We start from the raw sequence: 19,990 nt of genomic DNA on the forward strand, positions 1-19,990 counted from the left end.
TTTTTTTAATATTTAAAGCTTTCCTATTTTGTAAGCTTTAAAAATTAGAATTAAGTACCTATGTCGTGGTTATGTACAACACATCACCAACACCGGCAATATACTTAAATATATTAGTCAAGATACTTTCGTTAATAAAATTCACATTTTTATCATTTAATCACACAGAGTGTTCTTATTTTAAATGACATACTGGATATTCTATTCCTTATAATGGAAGATATTTAAAATCTCTTCAATTCCATGTAAACATTCTCAATACACATGTTATTCTGTAAATAAGTGGTGTTCTTAAATTTACTTAATAACCGTTGATTTAAGATATGGAAAATACTTATACGGAATGAAATAAATTTAAATATCTTCCAGAATACGGCATCTAATATAGGGTATGCAGTTTAATATAAACATATTAATCAATGTCACATGTAGGCCAAAATCAACTAAAATAATACAACACTCTGTGTGATTACATGATAACAATGAAAATTTTATTAATGACAGTATCTTGTCTAAGTATATTGCCGGTGTTGGTGATGTGTTGTACATAACCACGACATATTTACTTAATTCTAATTCTTAAAGCTTACAAATTAGGAAATCTTTAAATATTTAACAAATGAAGGGAGATACGTATAGGAAACCCTAATAAGAATTGAAAGCTAAATAAATCTACGCGACAGACTAGTAAGATACAGGGTGTTCTATTTAAAATAAGTAAGTTATTACAGCTTGAATTTGTTAATAGAACAATCTAATATTTTGACCACCCTGTAAAAAGATGGGTATAGCAAACCCTAATACAAATTGAAAGCTAAGTATATTTTCTACGCGATAGACTAGTAAGATACAGGGTGTTCCATTTAAAATAAGTAAGTTACTAAAGCTTGAATTTGTTAATCGAAAAATCTCATATTTTGACCACCCTGTAAGAAACTTTGTTGCAATAAGCATCTGCTTAAGTATTGTAAATAGTCAATTATTAAGATCCAAGAAAGAATTTGTTACTCATTCTTAGATTCGTAGATATTTATTTTTTTCTAAAACATTACATTTTTATAAAAATCGAAATAAATCAAAATACCCTGTGTTTAGGTATAGGGAACCCTTATGAAAGTATAGCTTATTTTTCAAGGGCAATTCAATAATGTCATCAGATATATTCAAGATCAGATATATCAGATATATTCATCAGATATATTCAAGTATATTCAAATGGGAAATAAGCCACAATTTTACCTAAAAATGATTTTATTAACGTTTCGACGCCCAATTATTTTGTATTTTGACGACACCCGATTTGGGCGTAGAAACGTTAATAAAATCATTTTTAGGTAAAATTGTGGCTTATTTCCCATTTGAATATACTTGATTATAAAAATGCCACAAGAAAATAGCTTCAGAACAACATAGGGCATTCCATAAGAAAAAATATAACTTTGATATACCAGTCTTTTTTGGAGCACCCTGTATAATTCACATTATTTTTAGATTGTAGTATTAATGGCCCTGTATATTTCTGTGAAGAAATTTTTTTAAAATATCAAGTGGTTTTCCGTACAGACACTGAGGCGAATAAGATGAACCACCCTGCATTGTCAAAGATCCTCAGGTCCAAAACGATAAGCCGATGTTAAGCTTAAGCTTCCGTAACCATCCATCTTACCGAGGACTGCCAGACATTAGCTGGAACTACATATTTATACTACTACAAATATAAGGAACGACATGACTCAGTGGGAAAGATCCTTCATCAAGAGGTAGCTATCAAAATATTACTTCTCCAAACCAGCCGTTTCCTATCAATACATATCTGAGAGTATGCTCAGTATTAATTGATATGGTGATGATAAGAGGGCCAAGTACAGAGATCTGGAAAGTAAAATAAGAAGACAATGAGGAATGGGAAGTACTCACCACAATATCTACTATTCTCTCTATTACTGGAGTCAGTCTAAATAGCCTCCTAGAAAACACAAAAAAAAAGATTTTAAACAAACTGAAGAGTACAAGCTATAAGGCCATACAGAAAACTGTACGACTCTCAACATCCAGATGTGTACTAAAATTTTTAGGAGATAGATACTCCAGCATACCAAGTCACCTAGAACTCGCTACATAGCACGGAACGAGTCTCACCAGCATAGGCGTAACCAGGGGGGTTTGGGGGTTATAACCCCTCCCATTGGTATCTACTTTGCGCTCTATACGCTTAACACCATTACGTGTTGTTGACAAATCAAGCCATTTTGAAATTGTAACCCCCTCCCCCCTTAGGATCATCCTGGTTACGCCGTTGCTCACCAGAGCTCAATCCTTTTGATACCGTAGGTATCTGGGATCAGTGAATTTTTATCCTTATTGGGAGTAAGAGCCGTACGGCTAAATCTGGCTATCACTAATAAAATACAAATAAAACAAAATTAAAATTATTAATCTAACGTCGAAGGTTACAACATTGAAGCCAATCTCTTGCCTTGCTGGATTTCTTGTAGGCTGCCTGTGAATTTAGTAGCTGGGCATTCTAAGACCATGTGGTTGATTGTATGTTCAGCAGCGCTGTATTTGTTACGTTCCGGATTGACATTAATACCCCATTGGTTCAGTGGTTTGTTTCTGTTTGGTTGTTGGTTCAGTGGTTTGTTTCAGTGGACAAATACCATGTGGTGTAATTGTGGTGTTCTCTATTAGGTTAGAATTTCTGATGTTTGGACTCCATTCGCTCTGTAGCTCCATGGACCTGTGCTCGTCAGTAGTGAAATCAGCCAAATTTGTAACAGTTTTTAGTAGGCGGATGTTTTGATCGTAGTCTTAATTATGTTTTATTTAATTAACCGATGTTTGTATTTATCAGGAGTGCTAGATTTTGTTAGAATTTTTGAACTAGAAATAGAAGCCAGTGGGTTGGTGTGAGTACAGAATCTCTCCACAGTGCCGTACACAAACTAGGTTAGAGCTAAGTTTGTACGCAATAGGTTCTTTGTCGTTTGTCAGAGAACCAAAAAAGTTTGCGAATGGATTTATCTTTTCAACATCTTAGGAAATACAGGCAAAACAGTAAAGACTATATTTCGTCAATAAGTGCTGGCGACGAATCTTGAGATCATTATTTTGAAACATTCAGTAAGCTGTCATCGATGCAATTTAAACACGCAAATTTTCCTCCATCAAAGAACCTTTAACCCTCTACAAGCAATATATTGTTAACAATTTTTTTTCGACCATGAAGTAGTCTAAGAAATTTTTTTCTACCCTTGCTCGTATAGTTAACAGATCCTAGAGTGATCAAAGTAAAACAGTATAATGCAACTTTGAACAAGCTCCATCAAGTAATAAAACGAAAGAAATGGAGGATATTAGAGCATCCACTTTTTAGTCCCGATTTATCTCCTTGCGAGTTTCACATCTTTGGACCACCGAAAAATGTGTTTAAAGGTAATCGTTTTCAGTTGGACGAAGAGTTGGAAGAAGTACAAAATTCCGTAAAAGAATTCTTCAAGCAACAGACACAAGAATTCTTTAAGTAGGGTTTACAAAGGTTGCTGAAACAATGTGATATGTTCCTTAATTGTAGAGGTAATTATTTGTAAATATATTTTCCAATAAAGTTTTTCTGGAACAAAGATGATTCTCAATTGAAAAAGCCTCATAATATTTATATTTTTAGAATGATAACAGAGCCAGGCCTGTGCTCATTAGTCCCATTCGTAACATGCAAATTTACCTATGTTAATTACATTTCCGACCATTATAGCGTACCATTATTGGTTTTATTATTTTCTGTGGTACATGCGAAAAGACAATATTGCACAATGAATACAACATTGTTCGCATATGAATTGCCGATAATCCATTAGTTTCCGAAGCGTAATTTAACACAAAAAAAAACGAGGTTAGTCAACTTTGGCAGAATCGGTAAGTACACATTTAATGCAAATACTTAATAATGTTTAAAAATAGTTGGCAATTACAACAAGTACGCTGGTTCATAAGAACATTTTTTTTAATCTGCACAAGCAAATTATATAATCTCTCAAAGTGAAGATGATTTACAACGTATTCTGCAGCAATTAATATATCCGCCAGAAAATTTAACATGCTAATTTATCAAAAAAAAAAAAACTGGATGGTTATAACAGCAAATCTACTGAGATGTAAATTAGAGTTGGAGGGCCAGATAATAGAACAAGTGATAGAGGTTAAATATAGGGCTTTTCATTCAGAGTCATTTGTTTCGAGCTTCTGTCATGTGTCGTAAAATATTAAGATATCTACGTTATACGTCTTTGGTTTGTATAATTGGTATATACCAACAACGTATGACGTAGATATATTCATATTAGATGACACATGACAGAAGCTCGAAACAAATGACAATCGATGAAAAGAGCTATCTAGGCATCACACTATCTAGATACGGAAAGCTCGAAACAGAAGTGAAATATCAAGTGAATAGAGCAAACAGAGCTGCAGGTTGTCTGAACGAAACAATATGAAGAAATAAAAATATCGCAAAAGAAATGAATGGAAGAATTTACAAAACAGTCATTAGACCAATAACGACATACGAGGCAGAAACACGACCCGACACAGAGAGGACAAAAAGATTGCTCGAAACAGCAGAGATGAAAACCCTTCGAAAAATCGATGTAAGATACTATGGGACAGAGCTAGAAGTACAGATATACTATGAAGATGCAAGGTGAATAACATTAATAACTGGGTAAGAAACAGAAGAAGAATAGAATGGAATGACCACATAAGCCGAATGACAACAAATAGAGTAGTCAGGACAGTGAGAGACGGTTCCCCAATAGGAAGACGATCAGTGGGAAGACCACGACAACAATGGAACGACAACTTACTAGAGGCACATTGAAGAAACAGACAGTCATGTCTATACAAAAAGAAGAAGCAAATTATAGAAAGAGTTAGACTATTCAAACTAAATATATCATCATTATCATCAACAATAACACACAAAGAAAGAAACAGTATATACAGGTTGAGTCATGAGGAACTGTACATACTCCTACCTCGTATAGAGGCCCCTATGGGGAATAACAAATGACCATTAAAAAGTGTCTGCTCTCATTGTTTAATAATATACAGGGCGGGTTTCTCATTTTGACAGAAATTTGTATTCGTCATAATTTTTGAACGGTCAGATCGATGTGTCTCTTATTTTGGTCAATCGTTACAATATTACCACCTAATCAATTGATTTATTCAAACTAGAAAAAAAATCAGGTCCGGCTTTAAAAAATTAGTTCGTTTGGGTCTTAAAAAAATTTCACCCTGTATACGCTTTTTGAAAGCTCTAATATGAGTTTTACAAATTAGACAAATAGGCAATTAAAATGGCATATTTATTTTTTTCCCACACAATTACTTAATTTTTTATAAAAAATTCAAATTTGACTATGAATTACAAGTTTGGTAAAGTGAACCATATATTTAAAAAACATTAACTTTTATTACAAAAATTAATTTTTCTCAAACAAATATTTAATTTATGTTACTACCCAATCAACTGATTTATTCAAACTAGAAAAAAATCAGGTACGGCTTTAAAAAATTAGTTCGTTTAGGTCTTAGAAAAAATTTCACCCTTTATACGCTTTTTGAAAACTCTAATATTAATTTTACAAATTAGACAAATAGGCAATTAAAATGGCATATTTATTTTTTCCCCACACGATTATTTAATTTTTTATTAAAAAATCAAGTTCTTCAAAAACGTAATTTTACCATAAAAATAAAAAAAAAATAAACGTTTTTCTAAAAGTTTCACCAATTTTTTTCTATAACACGTCTTGATTTAAAACTCCCCATAACACTTCTCTTTGGACTCTATAGTTTAACATAGACGCAGACGTGATCAAATAGATAAATTTTAAATTTTTTTACTTAATTTTTGCGATTTAACTTTGCAATTTACGAATCTGCACCTTTTATTTTAGAAATACATAACTTTTACGAGAAGAAGACTGAAATTCTACAACAATTTTCATAGTCTTCACAATGGTAAGAGATATGTGCTGTAAAAATTTCAGAAAAAAAATATTAAAATTGAGCTAAGTTGTAGCGAGTTAAACCGTGATTCTTTTTTGTTTTCATTTTTAGGTTAAAATTCCGATTTTGACAAATTTGATTCTTTAATAAAAAATTAAGTAATCGTGTGGGGAAAAAATAAATATGCCATTTTAATTGCCTATTTGTCTAATTTGTAAAATTCATATTAGAATTTTCAAAAAGCGTATACAGGGTGAAATTTTTTCTAAGACCCAAACGAACTAATTTTTTAAAGCCGGACCTGATTTTTTTCCAGTTTGAATCAATCAGTTGATTAGGTGGTAATAGTGTAACGATTTACCAAAATAAGAGACACACCGATCTGACCGTTCAAAAATTATGACGAATACAAATTTCTGTTGAAATGCGATACTCGCCCTGTATATTATTAAACAATCGGAGCAGACACTTTTTAATGGTCATTTGTTATTCCCCATAGGAGACTTTATACGAGGTAGGAGCATGTACAGTTCCTCATGACTCACCCTGTATGCAAAACAGAGGAGAATGCTCAAAGATAAAGGAATATATTAGAAGAATTGTATATTTGGATATCGTTTCTGAAAGTTAAAATAAATTTATTGAAGTTATACTTCTTTAGGCGCGATTGAGAATAAAATTTCATAATACTGCGCGCATGCGCACACAGACAGTATGGCGTTTAGTTGCTAAATCTTTCTAGTTATGTATAAATATATCAGTGCAAGAAAAGGTGTGAAAAGAATATATTAGTGTTTTTAGTAAATATATTTATTATAATTTTTGTGTCTTTGGATTTGTCTTCCTCAGGAGTAAGATCAGTATTATTAAAACATTTTATTGTATATTTATTATACAGCACCTTGTCTGTTTGCTACCGTGAATTGTCATTAGGTACGTTCGAACCGATACAGACACAGTCCTCGTAGCGTATTTGGTATAGCATTCGGCCAGAGATCGAGAGGTCTTGAGTTCGAATCCAGTGCAATCCTATACTTTTTTTTTATTTTTTTGAAAGCGGTAAGCACAAAATTAGTTTGGTGTTTAAAAAAAATTAAAACAAACTGTTTAAAGTATATTTATTTTTAAGAAATCATATAATAGAAGTATAACTTCTTACGTGCGTACAAAGTACACACACATTCTTTTTTAAAGTAAAATTGTGGCTTAATTCCAGTAAAAATAGTTAATTTTATTGGGATGCCACATTTTTTGATGTAAGGATTGTATGTAAAACTCCTGCCTTAAAATTTCTTTTTTGTATTCTTCCGTCTTTAGTATTCTTTGCGCCAAATTTTAGAAAAGAGTTGGGAATAGATCAAAGATGTACATTAAATGTTTGTACTAGGTTTTATACAAAAGCGTATGACTCTATAAATAGAGATACATTGTAGAAGGTAATGGTGGAAATGGGAGTAGCCAGAAAGCTAGTAAGATTAGCCCTAATCTGTGTGCAGAATTTATGTGTACGTATCAGAATTGGCAGCAGTATATCAGGCGAGTTTCAAAGCGAAACGGGTCTAAGACAAGGTGATCCGCTTTCCCCTTTGTTACTCGCTTTGTTGTTCACTTTAGAATGCACAGTTGGGAAAGCACAATTAGAATTAACAAGTGAATTGAGATGGGGTGAGGACTCCGGCAGAAATTCGTAATTTGTTTAATGCTAAATACCCCAATCGCGAACAGATTTCTCAATCAACAATTACCAAAATTGATAAAAAAAATCGAGAAACAGGCCATGTTAAAAATATCCCAGAAGTGATAAAAAATCAATATCCGAAGCCAAGAAACTAGACATTGTATTGGAGTTTCAAGAAATTTCCCATACCAGTTCGAGGTAGGTCGCTATAGATAATAATGACCACCAATCAACTGTTGTTAGAGTGCTAGAAAAGGAAAAGTAGCATTCACACAAAGTACATCTGCTCCAATAGCTGTTAGAAGATGCCTTTGATAGAAGAATCGAATTTTACGAAAACATCATGGAACGATGTAACAGAGATAAGAGTTTCATAGAAAAGATAGTTTTTCTGATGAAACTCCCTTTGCTGCAATTTCTGGTCAAGTGAAAATGCACATTGGATGGAAGAATATAGGACACAATATCCTGAGAAAGTGAATGTTTAGGTCGGCATTATAAACTTTCATATACGGCCATATCTTTTTGAGGAAAACCGAACTGTTCCTCGTTATCTGAAATTTCCCCAGGATTATAAGATGCCACAACTGAAGCAGCTATTTCCAAATATAAATGATTTGTGGTTATAACAGGATGGGGTTCCCTACATTACGGCATTCAGCTACGATCTTACTTAAATATCGTTTCCCATGTAGGTGGATAGGTAGAAGAGGAGCTATCGAATGGCCACCAAGATCTCCAGATTTGACTGCGTTAGACTTTTTATTTATGGGCATATTTGAAGAACAAAGTATATCAAAGTCGACTGACTAATGTAGAAAAATTGAAGGAGTTCATCTACACGGAAATTGCAAGAATAACTCCTGGAGTTACCGAAAGCGTTAGGAAACAATTGACTGCCCGTTTTTTCATTGCATCATTGCTGAAGGTCGTCAATTTCAACATCTCTTATAATTTGATTGTATTTTACTTAACATTTATTATAAGTTAATTGTATAAATAATCCAACAGTTTTTGTTAACCCTGTAGAAATAAATATTAACTTTAGTTTCCTGTTAAAGCTGAAATAATACGATATATGTATACATATTTGTTACAAAGGGACATTCCAAGTCGTGATTTCAATACGAAGTGTCAAAACTGAACTGCATTGTTATCAAAATAGAGGATTTAAACCATTTAATGCCTGTAATCGTCAAGAGAATGTATGTCATGCCGAGAGTCGTATTATATGCAGTATAATACAATAATCCTTTTGTAGATAAAGTGAGTTATTTTAAATTTACAAGGATTAAAACTTGTGTGAGGAAAATGGATAAATAGGTAAAATTATTCTATTTCGATTGTGTATTGTTATGGACTTTATTACCGCTGTTTAAATATAAGCATTTTTTTATTATCTCCCTTTATTGATGATCAGATATAAAACAAACATCTATAAGTCAATTTGTTGGTCTTACATTAAATTAATTATTGTAAATGTGGTGACGTGGAGAGATAAACATCCAGCGATGTTTCGTCAGTTACCTCTTAGGTCGGATGGACAGCTTCTTCTGAGTCTTCTATTGTGGTCAGGTTGCAGCAGTGGATGAAGTAACGGATTAGGGTGGTCTTCTAGTTTGTTGTGGTGTTTTCTGTTGTTTTCTCGGATGACTTCGGTTACATATGGAATTTTTAGATCTGTGTGTAGAGTTTGGTTTGATACATACCATGGTGCATTAACTATTGCTCGAAGTATCTTGGATTGCGCTCTCTAGATAATCACGGTATTGGATTTGCTAGCACAGCCCCATAGTTCAATGCCATAAGTCCAGACTGGCTTTATCACTGCTTTATATATTAGCAATTTGTTTTCTATTGAAAGGTGGGATTTTCTTCCGATGAGCCAGTAAAGTTCTTTGGTTTTTAGGTCAAGTTGCATTCTTTTCTTTGTTATATGGTGTTTCCAGTTGAGTTCACTGTCAAAGTGTAGCCCTAGATATTTGACTTGATTACTTTGTGGTATTTTTATTTGATTGATGGTTACCGGTGGGCAGGTTCCAGTTCGGAGAGTGAATGTTATATGGAATGATTTTGTTTCGTTTACCTTAAACTTCCACTTCTTCAGCCATATTTCAAGTGAGTTTAGATGCTCTTGGAGATTTTGTGTTGCTGCAATAGGATCGTCATGCTTGGCAAAAATAGCAGTGTCGTCTGCAAATGTCCCGATGGTTGTTTTATCATTTGTAGGCAAGTCATATGTATATAGTATGTACAATAATGGCCCTAGTATGCTCCCTTGTGGACGCCAGAGTGAATAGGCTTGTATTCCGAGACTTCTTCATTAATTTTTACTTTAAACTGCCGTTCGTGTAGGTAAGCTTTCAGTAGGTTGTAGTAACTTGCTGGAAGAATTCTTTTTATTTTGCATAACAAGTCTGGATGCCAGACTTTGTCAAAAGCCTGACTGATGTCTATAAAGACTGCTGTGCAGTACTGCTGGTTTTCAAGTGACTGGTTGATGGCGTTGACTATGCGATGGCATTGTTGTATTGTTGAATGGCTTTGTCGAAATCCAAACTGATGATCTGGGATCCAATTTTGTGGATTTATTTCTGCATTTATTCTGTTTAGATACGAAGATACGTTTAGATGTGAAAGTCTTTCAAGCAACTTGGAGATTGTTGGTAATAAACTGATAGGTCTATATGATGAAACATCTAGAGGGTTTTTGCCAGGCTTTGGTATCATAATTATTTGTCCAATTTTGAGTGCTTTGGTCCAGTAGTCACATCTGAGTATTGCATTGAATATGTGCAGTAGTTTAACTATGCCCTGTTTGGGTATTTCTTTTAATAGCATAAATATAAGCATAATATGTTTAATATGCATAATATATTAAATATAAGCATAAAATGAGTTTTGATCTTAGGATTCTAACCACGGTGACCTTGACAGTGGTATTCCGGCTTAGCTAAGAAGAAGGCGATATCGTGAGTCGTAATGCCTAAATAACTTTTATGATATTAACCTGGTTGCGCCAATTGGTTTCCCTCAGATACCACTAAGTAAAATTACTTACTGCTAACCAATCAATAGGAAAATATTAAAAATTAAAAGAAATTATAATCTTATTTAAAAATACTGTATAATATATATTAAATATTTAAAGGTAAAAAAAGCAAGGTTGTTTTGATATAGGTACGTTAAAATATTAAACTCCTGATAGATTTATTAAGCTCACATGTATAATATTATAATTTATATTGTTATGATCTACTTTTTATTTCTTTAATATCACTTAATCTTTATTTGATTACTCCAATTAATTATTTAATCACTTATCCAATTGTCGCAAATCATACAAAAAAATTAATAAAAAATCTCAGGGTGCCTTTTTATAATACAAAAAAATATCTAAATTATCTTATGTTATACTTAACTTCTCTCGTGGTTTCAGTATCTCTTAGTTGGTTCTAATCGGGAAAAAATATTAGGAAAAGGAATTAAATAGAAATATAAAATAAACATACAGAATTGTCTTTTATTATCAAATTCAATACTCTAAAAATCGATCAAATTTAAAACCTGTGGACACAGCTGTCCGAATGAAATTTTTACCACTTAAATTTATTCTAGTTAAAAACAAAAAAACAATTTATCGGTTTGTTCCCGATGACTTTGATAAAACAAGCTAAACAAACAAATTTAGGTATTCGCAAAATTACGTATACTTCCTATTTACTTTTTGAAATATTGGAATCTTAATTCATGTGCTTTTACTCAAATTTTTAGTTTCCGAACATAAAAATATCTTTCACATAAATTGACTGACCTTTTGCTTCACTCACTCTGATGTCTTCTCTTGACCCAAAACAGCTCTCCCTCGTTGAATTTGTTAGGCTACCCATCAAAGCCCTCTCCGTTCTCAAGCTTCAAATCTATCAGCATACCAGCACCAATTCTTCAACAAAACACAAACTCCAAAAATTCTCTCCTCTCCTTCTCACAGTAATACAGAATCAAAGAGGTATTTCCTCTCAATTTGATCTGTCTCTCGTTCCACTTTTCAGCTCTATTCTCCACTATCAAAACACCCACTGGTACTTGCTATCTAACTATCCACGAAAACGTTGACTGCTCTTCAGCGATGCCAATAACATAATGAGTTCCTCTTTCCAAAACTATCTCGACATTCAAAACAAAACTTTCCCCATTCCAAAGTGCCTAGCCAATCAGAAACATTTATCTCCCCACCTTCCTTTTTTTATTTGAAAACAAACAGTCATTCTCTAAAAAATTTTCCTACCCAAACTTATGACTTTTCGTAAATTATCTAAATATTCCTATCATTAAACAAACATATTTAAAATTCCAAATTTTCTTTACCTCAATTTCCTAAGAACTAATTACTGTCTATTCATATCACTTTCTTTCCTAATGTGTTCTATTTTTCAGGGAAAAACTTACTAACGATAAATCACTTCTTAAAAACTACTTATAATAAATAGTTACAAATCAATGTACAGGGTGGATCAAATTTATGTGCCCGCGTTATATTAAAAAAAATTAAAATTTTTATTCTATCTTTGATTGATAGATTGATCCACAATAATATATACAGTATGTCCCTGTAAGTTGTATCCATATGGAAAACTTTTTTATTATTAATTTTACGAAAAAAAGTTATTCTTTATAAAAAGCTCTGCATGGTCCAAAACCTAAGATTTAACCATCAAATATCAAATTTTATGAATATTATACGAGGTATGTCAAAAAGTTTGAATTTCACTCAAGAGTAAAGTAGCTTTATTTTTCACAATATTGAAAATTGCTATTATGAAAAGTTGTTTGGAATTAAAAACTGTATTTTAGTATGCAATTACATCCTTCTAATTGAAAATTTTTTTTTTGAAATCTAGATAACTAACATTATTTTCAGTTATTTTAATTCAGATAACTCTTTTATTATTAATTTTCCGAGAAAAAGTGATTCTTAATAAAAAGTTCTGCATGGTCTAAACTCTAAAATAAAACCATCTTTTGTCAAATTTTTTCAATTTTATACGAGGTATGTCAAAAAATATGAATTTCGCTCAAGAGTAAAATACGTTTATTTTTCACAATATCGAAAATTGTTATTATGAAAAGTTATTTAGAATTAAAAATTATGTTTCAGTATGTAATTACATCCTTCTAATTGAAATATTCTGAACTATAAAGGTACTTGACTTTTGATCTAAATTTATCTTTTTTGACATACCTCGTATAAAATTGATGAAATTTTAAGTATTTTAAGTTTTAGACCATCCAGAACTTTTTATTAAGAATCACTTTTTTTCGTAAAATTAATAATGAAAGAGTTATCAGAACAGAAATAATTGAAAAAATAATGATAGTTATCCATAATTTCTCAAAAAATTTTTTTCAATTAGAAGGATGTAATTGCATATTAGAATATAGTTTTTAATTCTAAACAACTTTTCATAACAGCAATTTCCAATATTACGAAAAATAAAGCTACTTTACTCTTGAGTGAAATTCAAACTTTTTGACATACCTCGTATAATATTCAAAAAATTTGATATTTGATGGTTAAATCTTAGGTTTTGGACCATGCAGAGCTTTTTATAAAGAATACCTTTTTTTCGTAAAATTAATAATAAAAAAGTTTTCCATATGGATACAACTTACAGGGACATACTGTATATAAAAAAAGAAAAACAAAAGAGAAAAAGAATGTGTGTGTGTACTTTGTACGCAAGTAAGAAGTTATACTTCTATTATTATGATTTCAACGAAATTAATATACTTAACAGGTTATTTGTATTTTATTTCAATATTAAACTAACTTTCTTTACCTACCACTTTTAAAAATTTTTTATTAAAACGATACCAAAAATATAAAAAAAAATATGAATCGTCCGGGATTTGAACCCGGGACCTCTTGATCTCTGGTCACACGCTATACCACTGCTCTATATCCCTTTTGCTTTGACAGGTTATAAGATTTCTCATACATACTGACAAATTTAATACAAAAATACTTTAAATATACTTACTATTATTATAAAATATCTTATTCCCGAGGAAGACAAATCCAAAGACACAAAAATTATAATAAATATATTTACTAAAAACACTAATATATTCTTTTCACACCTTTTCTTGCACTGATATATTTATACATAACTTGAAAGATTTAGCAACTAAACGCCATACTGTCTGTGTGCGCATGCGCGCAGTATTATGAAATTTTACTCTCAATCGCGCCTAAAGGAGTATAACTTCAAAAATGATATTAAAGTATGATATTAAATCAAACGAAAAGTGATAACGTTTAAGTCCGCTTAACCGCACAATATTAACGCTGTGTAGAATTTTCGACTTCACCTTAGCCTAGACATAGGTAACCCTATGGCATGCGAAGACTAATACTTGGGTATAGCCTAGGACCTCACACTTGTACCCCACAAATAGTTCAGTACTGTTATTATAACCATTGGGGCTTTAACTGAAGTTTTTATAAATACCTTTTCATATTTTACACAAAATTTTTTGCCGACAAAATTCTTATTCGAATTTTGATTCCTCTCTACTTGGCCTAATTATTTAAGTCAGAATTTTAGTGATCATAATAATAAATATTATTATTATTCGAAATTATCAACCACCGGTTGTTACTGGAGATTTTAATAGTTCTTAACACCAACAAAAAGTGAAAGATAGTGTAGGTAAACTACACGCTCTTTTTACGTTCGAATTCTACCAAAAAAATTAACAAGTGACAGTAAATAAATAAAGAACTAAGATTCAACTTTGAACTGAGCAAATAGGGCTTTTCATTCACAGTCATTTCTTTCGAGCTTCTGTCATATGTGGTATAATCCGTGTATATTAATATTATACACAGATTATACAACATATGACAGAAGCTCGAAACAAATGACAATCGATGAAAAGCCCTATTGAAAAGAGTTAAATTACAATGAAATCTATCTTGACTTACCTCAAAGAGGGCTGTGATTTATCCGGGAAAATATAAAATTTCCCTAAAACACCTGCATATAAAATACGTTTCTTACTTTGCTTTTACTCAGTAAAAAGCCCATTACATCGGTTGATTGACAACCAGTTGAAAACCAACATACGTTAACTCCACAAGATATCATATTTTCACGTTATGCTTTCAAAAACGTTAAAAAAAACCTTAAATTTCCCTCACATTGGCACGTCGAACTTAACTTCCTGACTTCCAACCAAAAAGTAAAAGCCTTTCGCGTCGGTGTCAATGACAGCCCCTTGTGATAGTGACTATGCCGCCCAAAATACTGTTTGATAATTATATTGTATTATCAAGGGTACTGTTGGTTTTCTAACTAGTAGTGACCAATTCCGAGTTATTTATTTTATTTACCGATAGGTAGATTTAGACACGATCATATTTTTGTCGTTACTCGCTAGCAAAGAACCTACCAACCGCCTTTATATTTTATTGTAGTACGGTATCTAGCTGATCACAGAAAGTTTATTAATATTGGCCGACATACGGCTGCAAATTGCAGTCGTCTTTTTGCGTGAAAATAGACCATAACAGTATGTTTAATATTGTTTATATGTATTAATATGATAATGTAATTTTAAAATTAGATAACACAATAAACAAATTGATTATGATCCAATTAGCAAATTCAAACAATAGATAATTTAATAAATTTTATTTCAGACGCCAGATTAATAAATATATGCTTCTCTTATCTCAGGGTTCTTAATTGAGTTCACGAAATACCTTTCCTGTTAATAGTGTTTAAGAAAAAAAAGAGGAGTCGAAGTAAATAAATAAAAGAAATCAATTTGTGCTTTAAAATAAAATATAATGATCAAATACCTTGTAGATTTTCATACATGAAATACTTACCTTATAAATAAATGTTTTCCTAAAGCAACCTGCTGAATATAAAATTAATAATAAAATATCTTTAATAAAATTAGTTCATCAATGTCTATTTTCCACAATTTTTCTCTGTACCTTTTGAAACGAATGTGCTTTAATTAGTTCCCTATCAAACAAACTCCTTCACTGATTCTGCTTATAAAACAAAAACTGTAGACAGTTCCCCATCAAACAAACTCCTTCTCTGGTTCTGCTTATAACAAACAAACTCTAGACAAACTCCTAATCAATATTTATTGCTCCTTTTTGGGCCAAAATTCTCCTTAGCTATGCTTCGCTCCAAGAATAGTAAATTATTTCTACTTACAAATACTGCCACTTTTTCATACTGCAACTCACAACTTTCAACAATTTTATTTGCACTACTTATCACAACAATGCAATTTCCTTTTGCCCGCTTTTATTAAAAACAACTTGTCGGCACCATCTTTTTATTCGATCTTTTCTTACTTGAAGTCAAACAGCAATTAACTATATCTTCCTTTCCTTCAAAATCATTTCTGTCTCCTCATCCCTTTTTTCATATTTGTTTACAAATCCTGCAAAAACAAAAGGCCTTACACTTTCTCCTAATGCCCAGTTAATGACTTGTTTCGTGGTAAGAGAAATTAGTCCTTGAAAACGGTAGGTTGATAAGTCATCTTTCAATGCAACATATTATTTGCTTAAACTATTTTTAAAATCTATTGGTTTACATAATTTGGAAATCCACTTTCAAAATAAATCTAAAGTCTCTTTTACACTGCAGCAATACAATAAATTTAAACTATAAATCTAGACATAATATAACATAATTTTACAAATTTCTCTTCTTCCTTTTCTCAGCCCCATATATCGAAACCGGTCTTGTTAAGGTCTTGAATACAGTGTGGGCCAAAGAAAACGGTCCACCTCGATATTTGGCAGTAGTTATTGGATTTTAAGGAAATGCTGAAACAGGTCGATTTTTGATCTAAGGGTGACACATTTTTGCGGTGCATACATCTGTCATTTGTCAACCCCCTCCCTTCCACTTCCCCCCTTATTTTTAAATAGGGAATAGGGGTCGTGTGTTAGCTCATTTAAAAGGGTATTTAATTCTCTGTTCAGTAATATTAACATTGACATAATTATTTATACAGGGTGGCCAAGAAAAATTATTTTGAATTAAATTAATTGACACAAAAAGAAGAATGTATGTAATTTATTTAACTCAAAATACGTTCTACTGCTGACAGAAAACAGAAAAGAATGTTTATTTCACAAATAAATATTGTTTGTTGCTTAAATTCAATATTCAACATATCAAGAGACATTTTTTTCTGTTTTGTGACAGCAGTAGAATGTATTTTGAATTAAATAAATTACATACTATTTTTTTTGTGTCAATTAATTTACATAATTAAAATTTTTTATTCTTGGACACATAAATAGTTATGTTAATATTTATATTACTGAATAGAGAATTAAATAACCTTTCAAATGAGCTAGCACATGACCCCTATTCCCTATTTAAAAATAAGGGGAGGGGAAGTGGAAGGAAGGGGGTTGACAAATGACAGATGTATGTATCGAAAAAATGTGTCCCCCTTAGATCAAAAATCGACTTGTTTCGGCTTTTCCTTAAAATCTAATAACCACTGCCAAATATCGAGGTGGACTGTTTTCTTTGGCCCACACTGTATATTGAGCTTTACTACACGTTTTATATTTTTATTTTTTTAATGTTTCTGGAGGCAGTTTCTGTTAACAGTTCCGATTGCTATTGCTATGCGTCTTTTTATTTCCGTCGCTTGTCGTGTTTATTGAGTTTACTAGCGATCCAAGATATGTGAATTCCTTGACGTGCCCAAAGGTATAGTTGTTAATTTGAATTCTCTGTTGGATATTTCGGGAGTTTTTAGAAACCAACATATATTTGGTTTTTTCCTCGTTTACCACAGGTCCTAATTCACTTGCCGCGTCCGCAAGCCTGGTAAAACACTGCACCATGTCTCTCATACTTCTGCCCACTATAACTATATCGTCAGAAAATGCGAGAATTTGCGTCGATCTATTAAAAATTGTTCCATTCCTTCTAATAGAATTTAATCTTCTGACTGCCTTTTCCAAGGCAATATATTAAATCCCCCTGTCTTAAACCATTATTAATGTCAAAAGACGTAGAGTTTTCTCCTTCAATTCTAACGCATAAGCTTACGTTTTGCTTACGTATGTATTAATTATTAATTTTATTTCCACAATCTGGCACAACTGAAATAAGACGAACCTTAATAAAGGAAATGAATAATCCAGGACCTGGAAACATCTCTATTAAATTGTTAAAACTCGGACTGTCAATATTAATAGAACTGTTGGCGGAGATCTTTAATAAATGTCTAATCAAACAAGAAAATATTCCAGAAGATTGGAGCTTGGCGTGTATAAACTCTATCCAAACAAAAAAGGAGACAAAAAGAAACGTAAAAGTTACAAAGGTATAAGCGTTATTAGCTCATTGGGGAGGTTGTACGGTCGATTGATAAAAGAACGAATCGAAAACCAATATGAGGACAAAGGAGATCAGTGGATTCCGAATACAATTAGAGTTAGAAACAATATCTGGGACATGGCATTAGGGGTGAGCGTTATATCTTGTTGCAATTAATAATACAAGGAAGAATTATTATTATTATATGGACCGTTCACTCTTGTTAGAGTATAGGTCGCTCAAATACTATGAGCTCTTTTAATCCATTTCACGCGGTGGATTAGTCCGCAGTGTCCTTTAGGTCGTCGTTCATAGGTTGTGATGTTTTTTTGCCTTCTCTACTATCTTCTTCCACTCACTCCGGTCCTGAATCTTTTCTCTCCAGTTTGCAATTTCCATCTTTGATATATCGTCTAGCAGTTGATCTTCCCATCTTATTTTTGGTCTTCCTCTTGGTCTATTTGTTACTGGTCTCCAGTTCACTATCTTCCTGATCAGTTCTTCTACCCCTCTTCTTTGTGTGTGTCCAAACCATCTGAGTCTTTGTGCCTTAATGAATTTTACTGTATCTTCTCCTTCAGTTATATTTATTATTTCATGGTTCATCATGGGATTTCAAGGAAGAATATAGGGTAGAAAGAGTCGTGGAAGAAGACGCATCTTCTGGTTAAACAATTTGGGAGCTTGGTTTAACTGCACTTCTGCTGTTCTCTTTAGAGTAGCGGTATCGAAAGTGCGAATTGCTATGATGGTTGCCAACCTTCTAAGAGGATATAGCACATGAAGAAGAAGAAGTATCAAAAAACATCTATAAAATTGTAATAAATCTGTTCAAACTTGAGTAATACTTAATTACTTTTAATGAGAAATAAGCCACAATTTTACAAAAAAAATGATTTTATTAACGTTTCGAAGCCCAAATCGGGTTTCGTTGTCAAAATACAAAATACTACTAAAATAAACAAAAATGTTGTTGCTAAGTAAAAAAATTCTTCTAATAATTTATTTAATCTGACTCATTTATATTGGCAATTCAGATTTATATTATCTATACATTTTAAAGTATAGTCTGTTCGCTAAACTCAGACGCAACTTTCTAGATAATTTTCTTGCCAATTTTAGCAAAATTGGCAAAAAATAATTTTTAAATAGTTAATAATCACTAAATATTTAGTAATTTTGCCAATTTTTGCAAAATTGGCAAAAAACAAAAAAATTATCGACTAAAATATCTAGCCAGTTGCGTCTGAGTTTAGCGAACCGACTATAGAAGATTTTAAAATGATATCGCCAATATTTATGAGTTGCGTTCCTGGGACGACTTTACTAAAAGATAGTTCATTCCCAACTCAGAATATCCGTCACAGAAAAATCATAGCATGTGATCTGTCTTGAAAAAGACAACCAAATGCAACGATGACAGTAAAATTCTCGCGTTAGAGATTGCATAGTAAATCACGAGGGAAAACCAGGAGAAAACCTCGTGATACTATCCCGACATCGTAAGTATTTGGTCTTACATTTAATTTACTTTCAAAAAACTGATATCAAATTCTGACTTTAATATGTTTAAATTATAAATAATATTAATAATACATAGATATACAATAAGTAATACTAAAATATAAAATTTGTACTATCTCGATATGTTATTGACTTACTAATCGTGGTATTTTCTTTCTATTGACTTCCTCTTTCAGTATTGGTAACCACATCTTACTGCATTCTACCGAGGAATTTGCGACACAATTGGTTTTATTTAGCATAATTAGAGCCGCTTCTTTGATTTTTCTCTTTTTACTATCTGATTCTTTCAGGACTATACTTGAATCTCTCCACTGGACTCTATGTTCATTATCCCATGCGTGTTGACATATTTGAGATCTATCAAATTCTATATTTTTAATATAAGACT

Source organism: Diabrotica virgifera, chromosome 6 (genome assembly GCF_917563875.1).
Source record: "Diabrotica virgifera virgifera chromosome 6, PGI_DIABVI_V3a".
Classification (NCBI taxonomy): Eukaryota; Metazoa; Arthropoda; class Insecta; order Coleoptera; family Chrysomelidae; genus Diabrotica; species Diabrotica virgifera.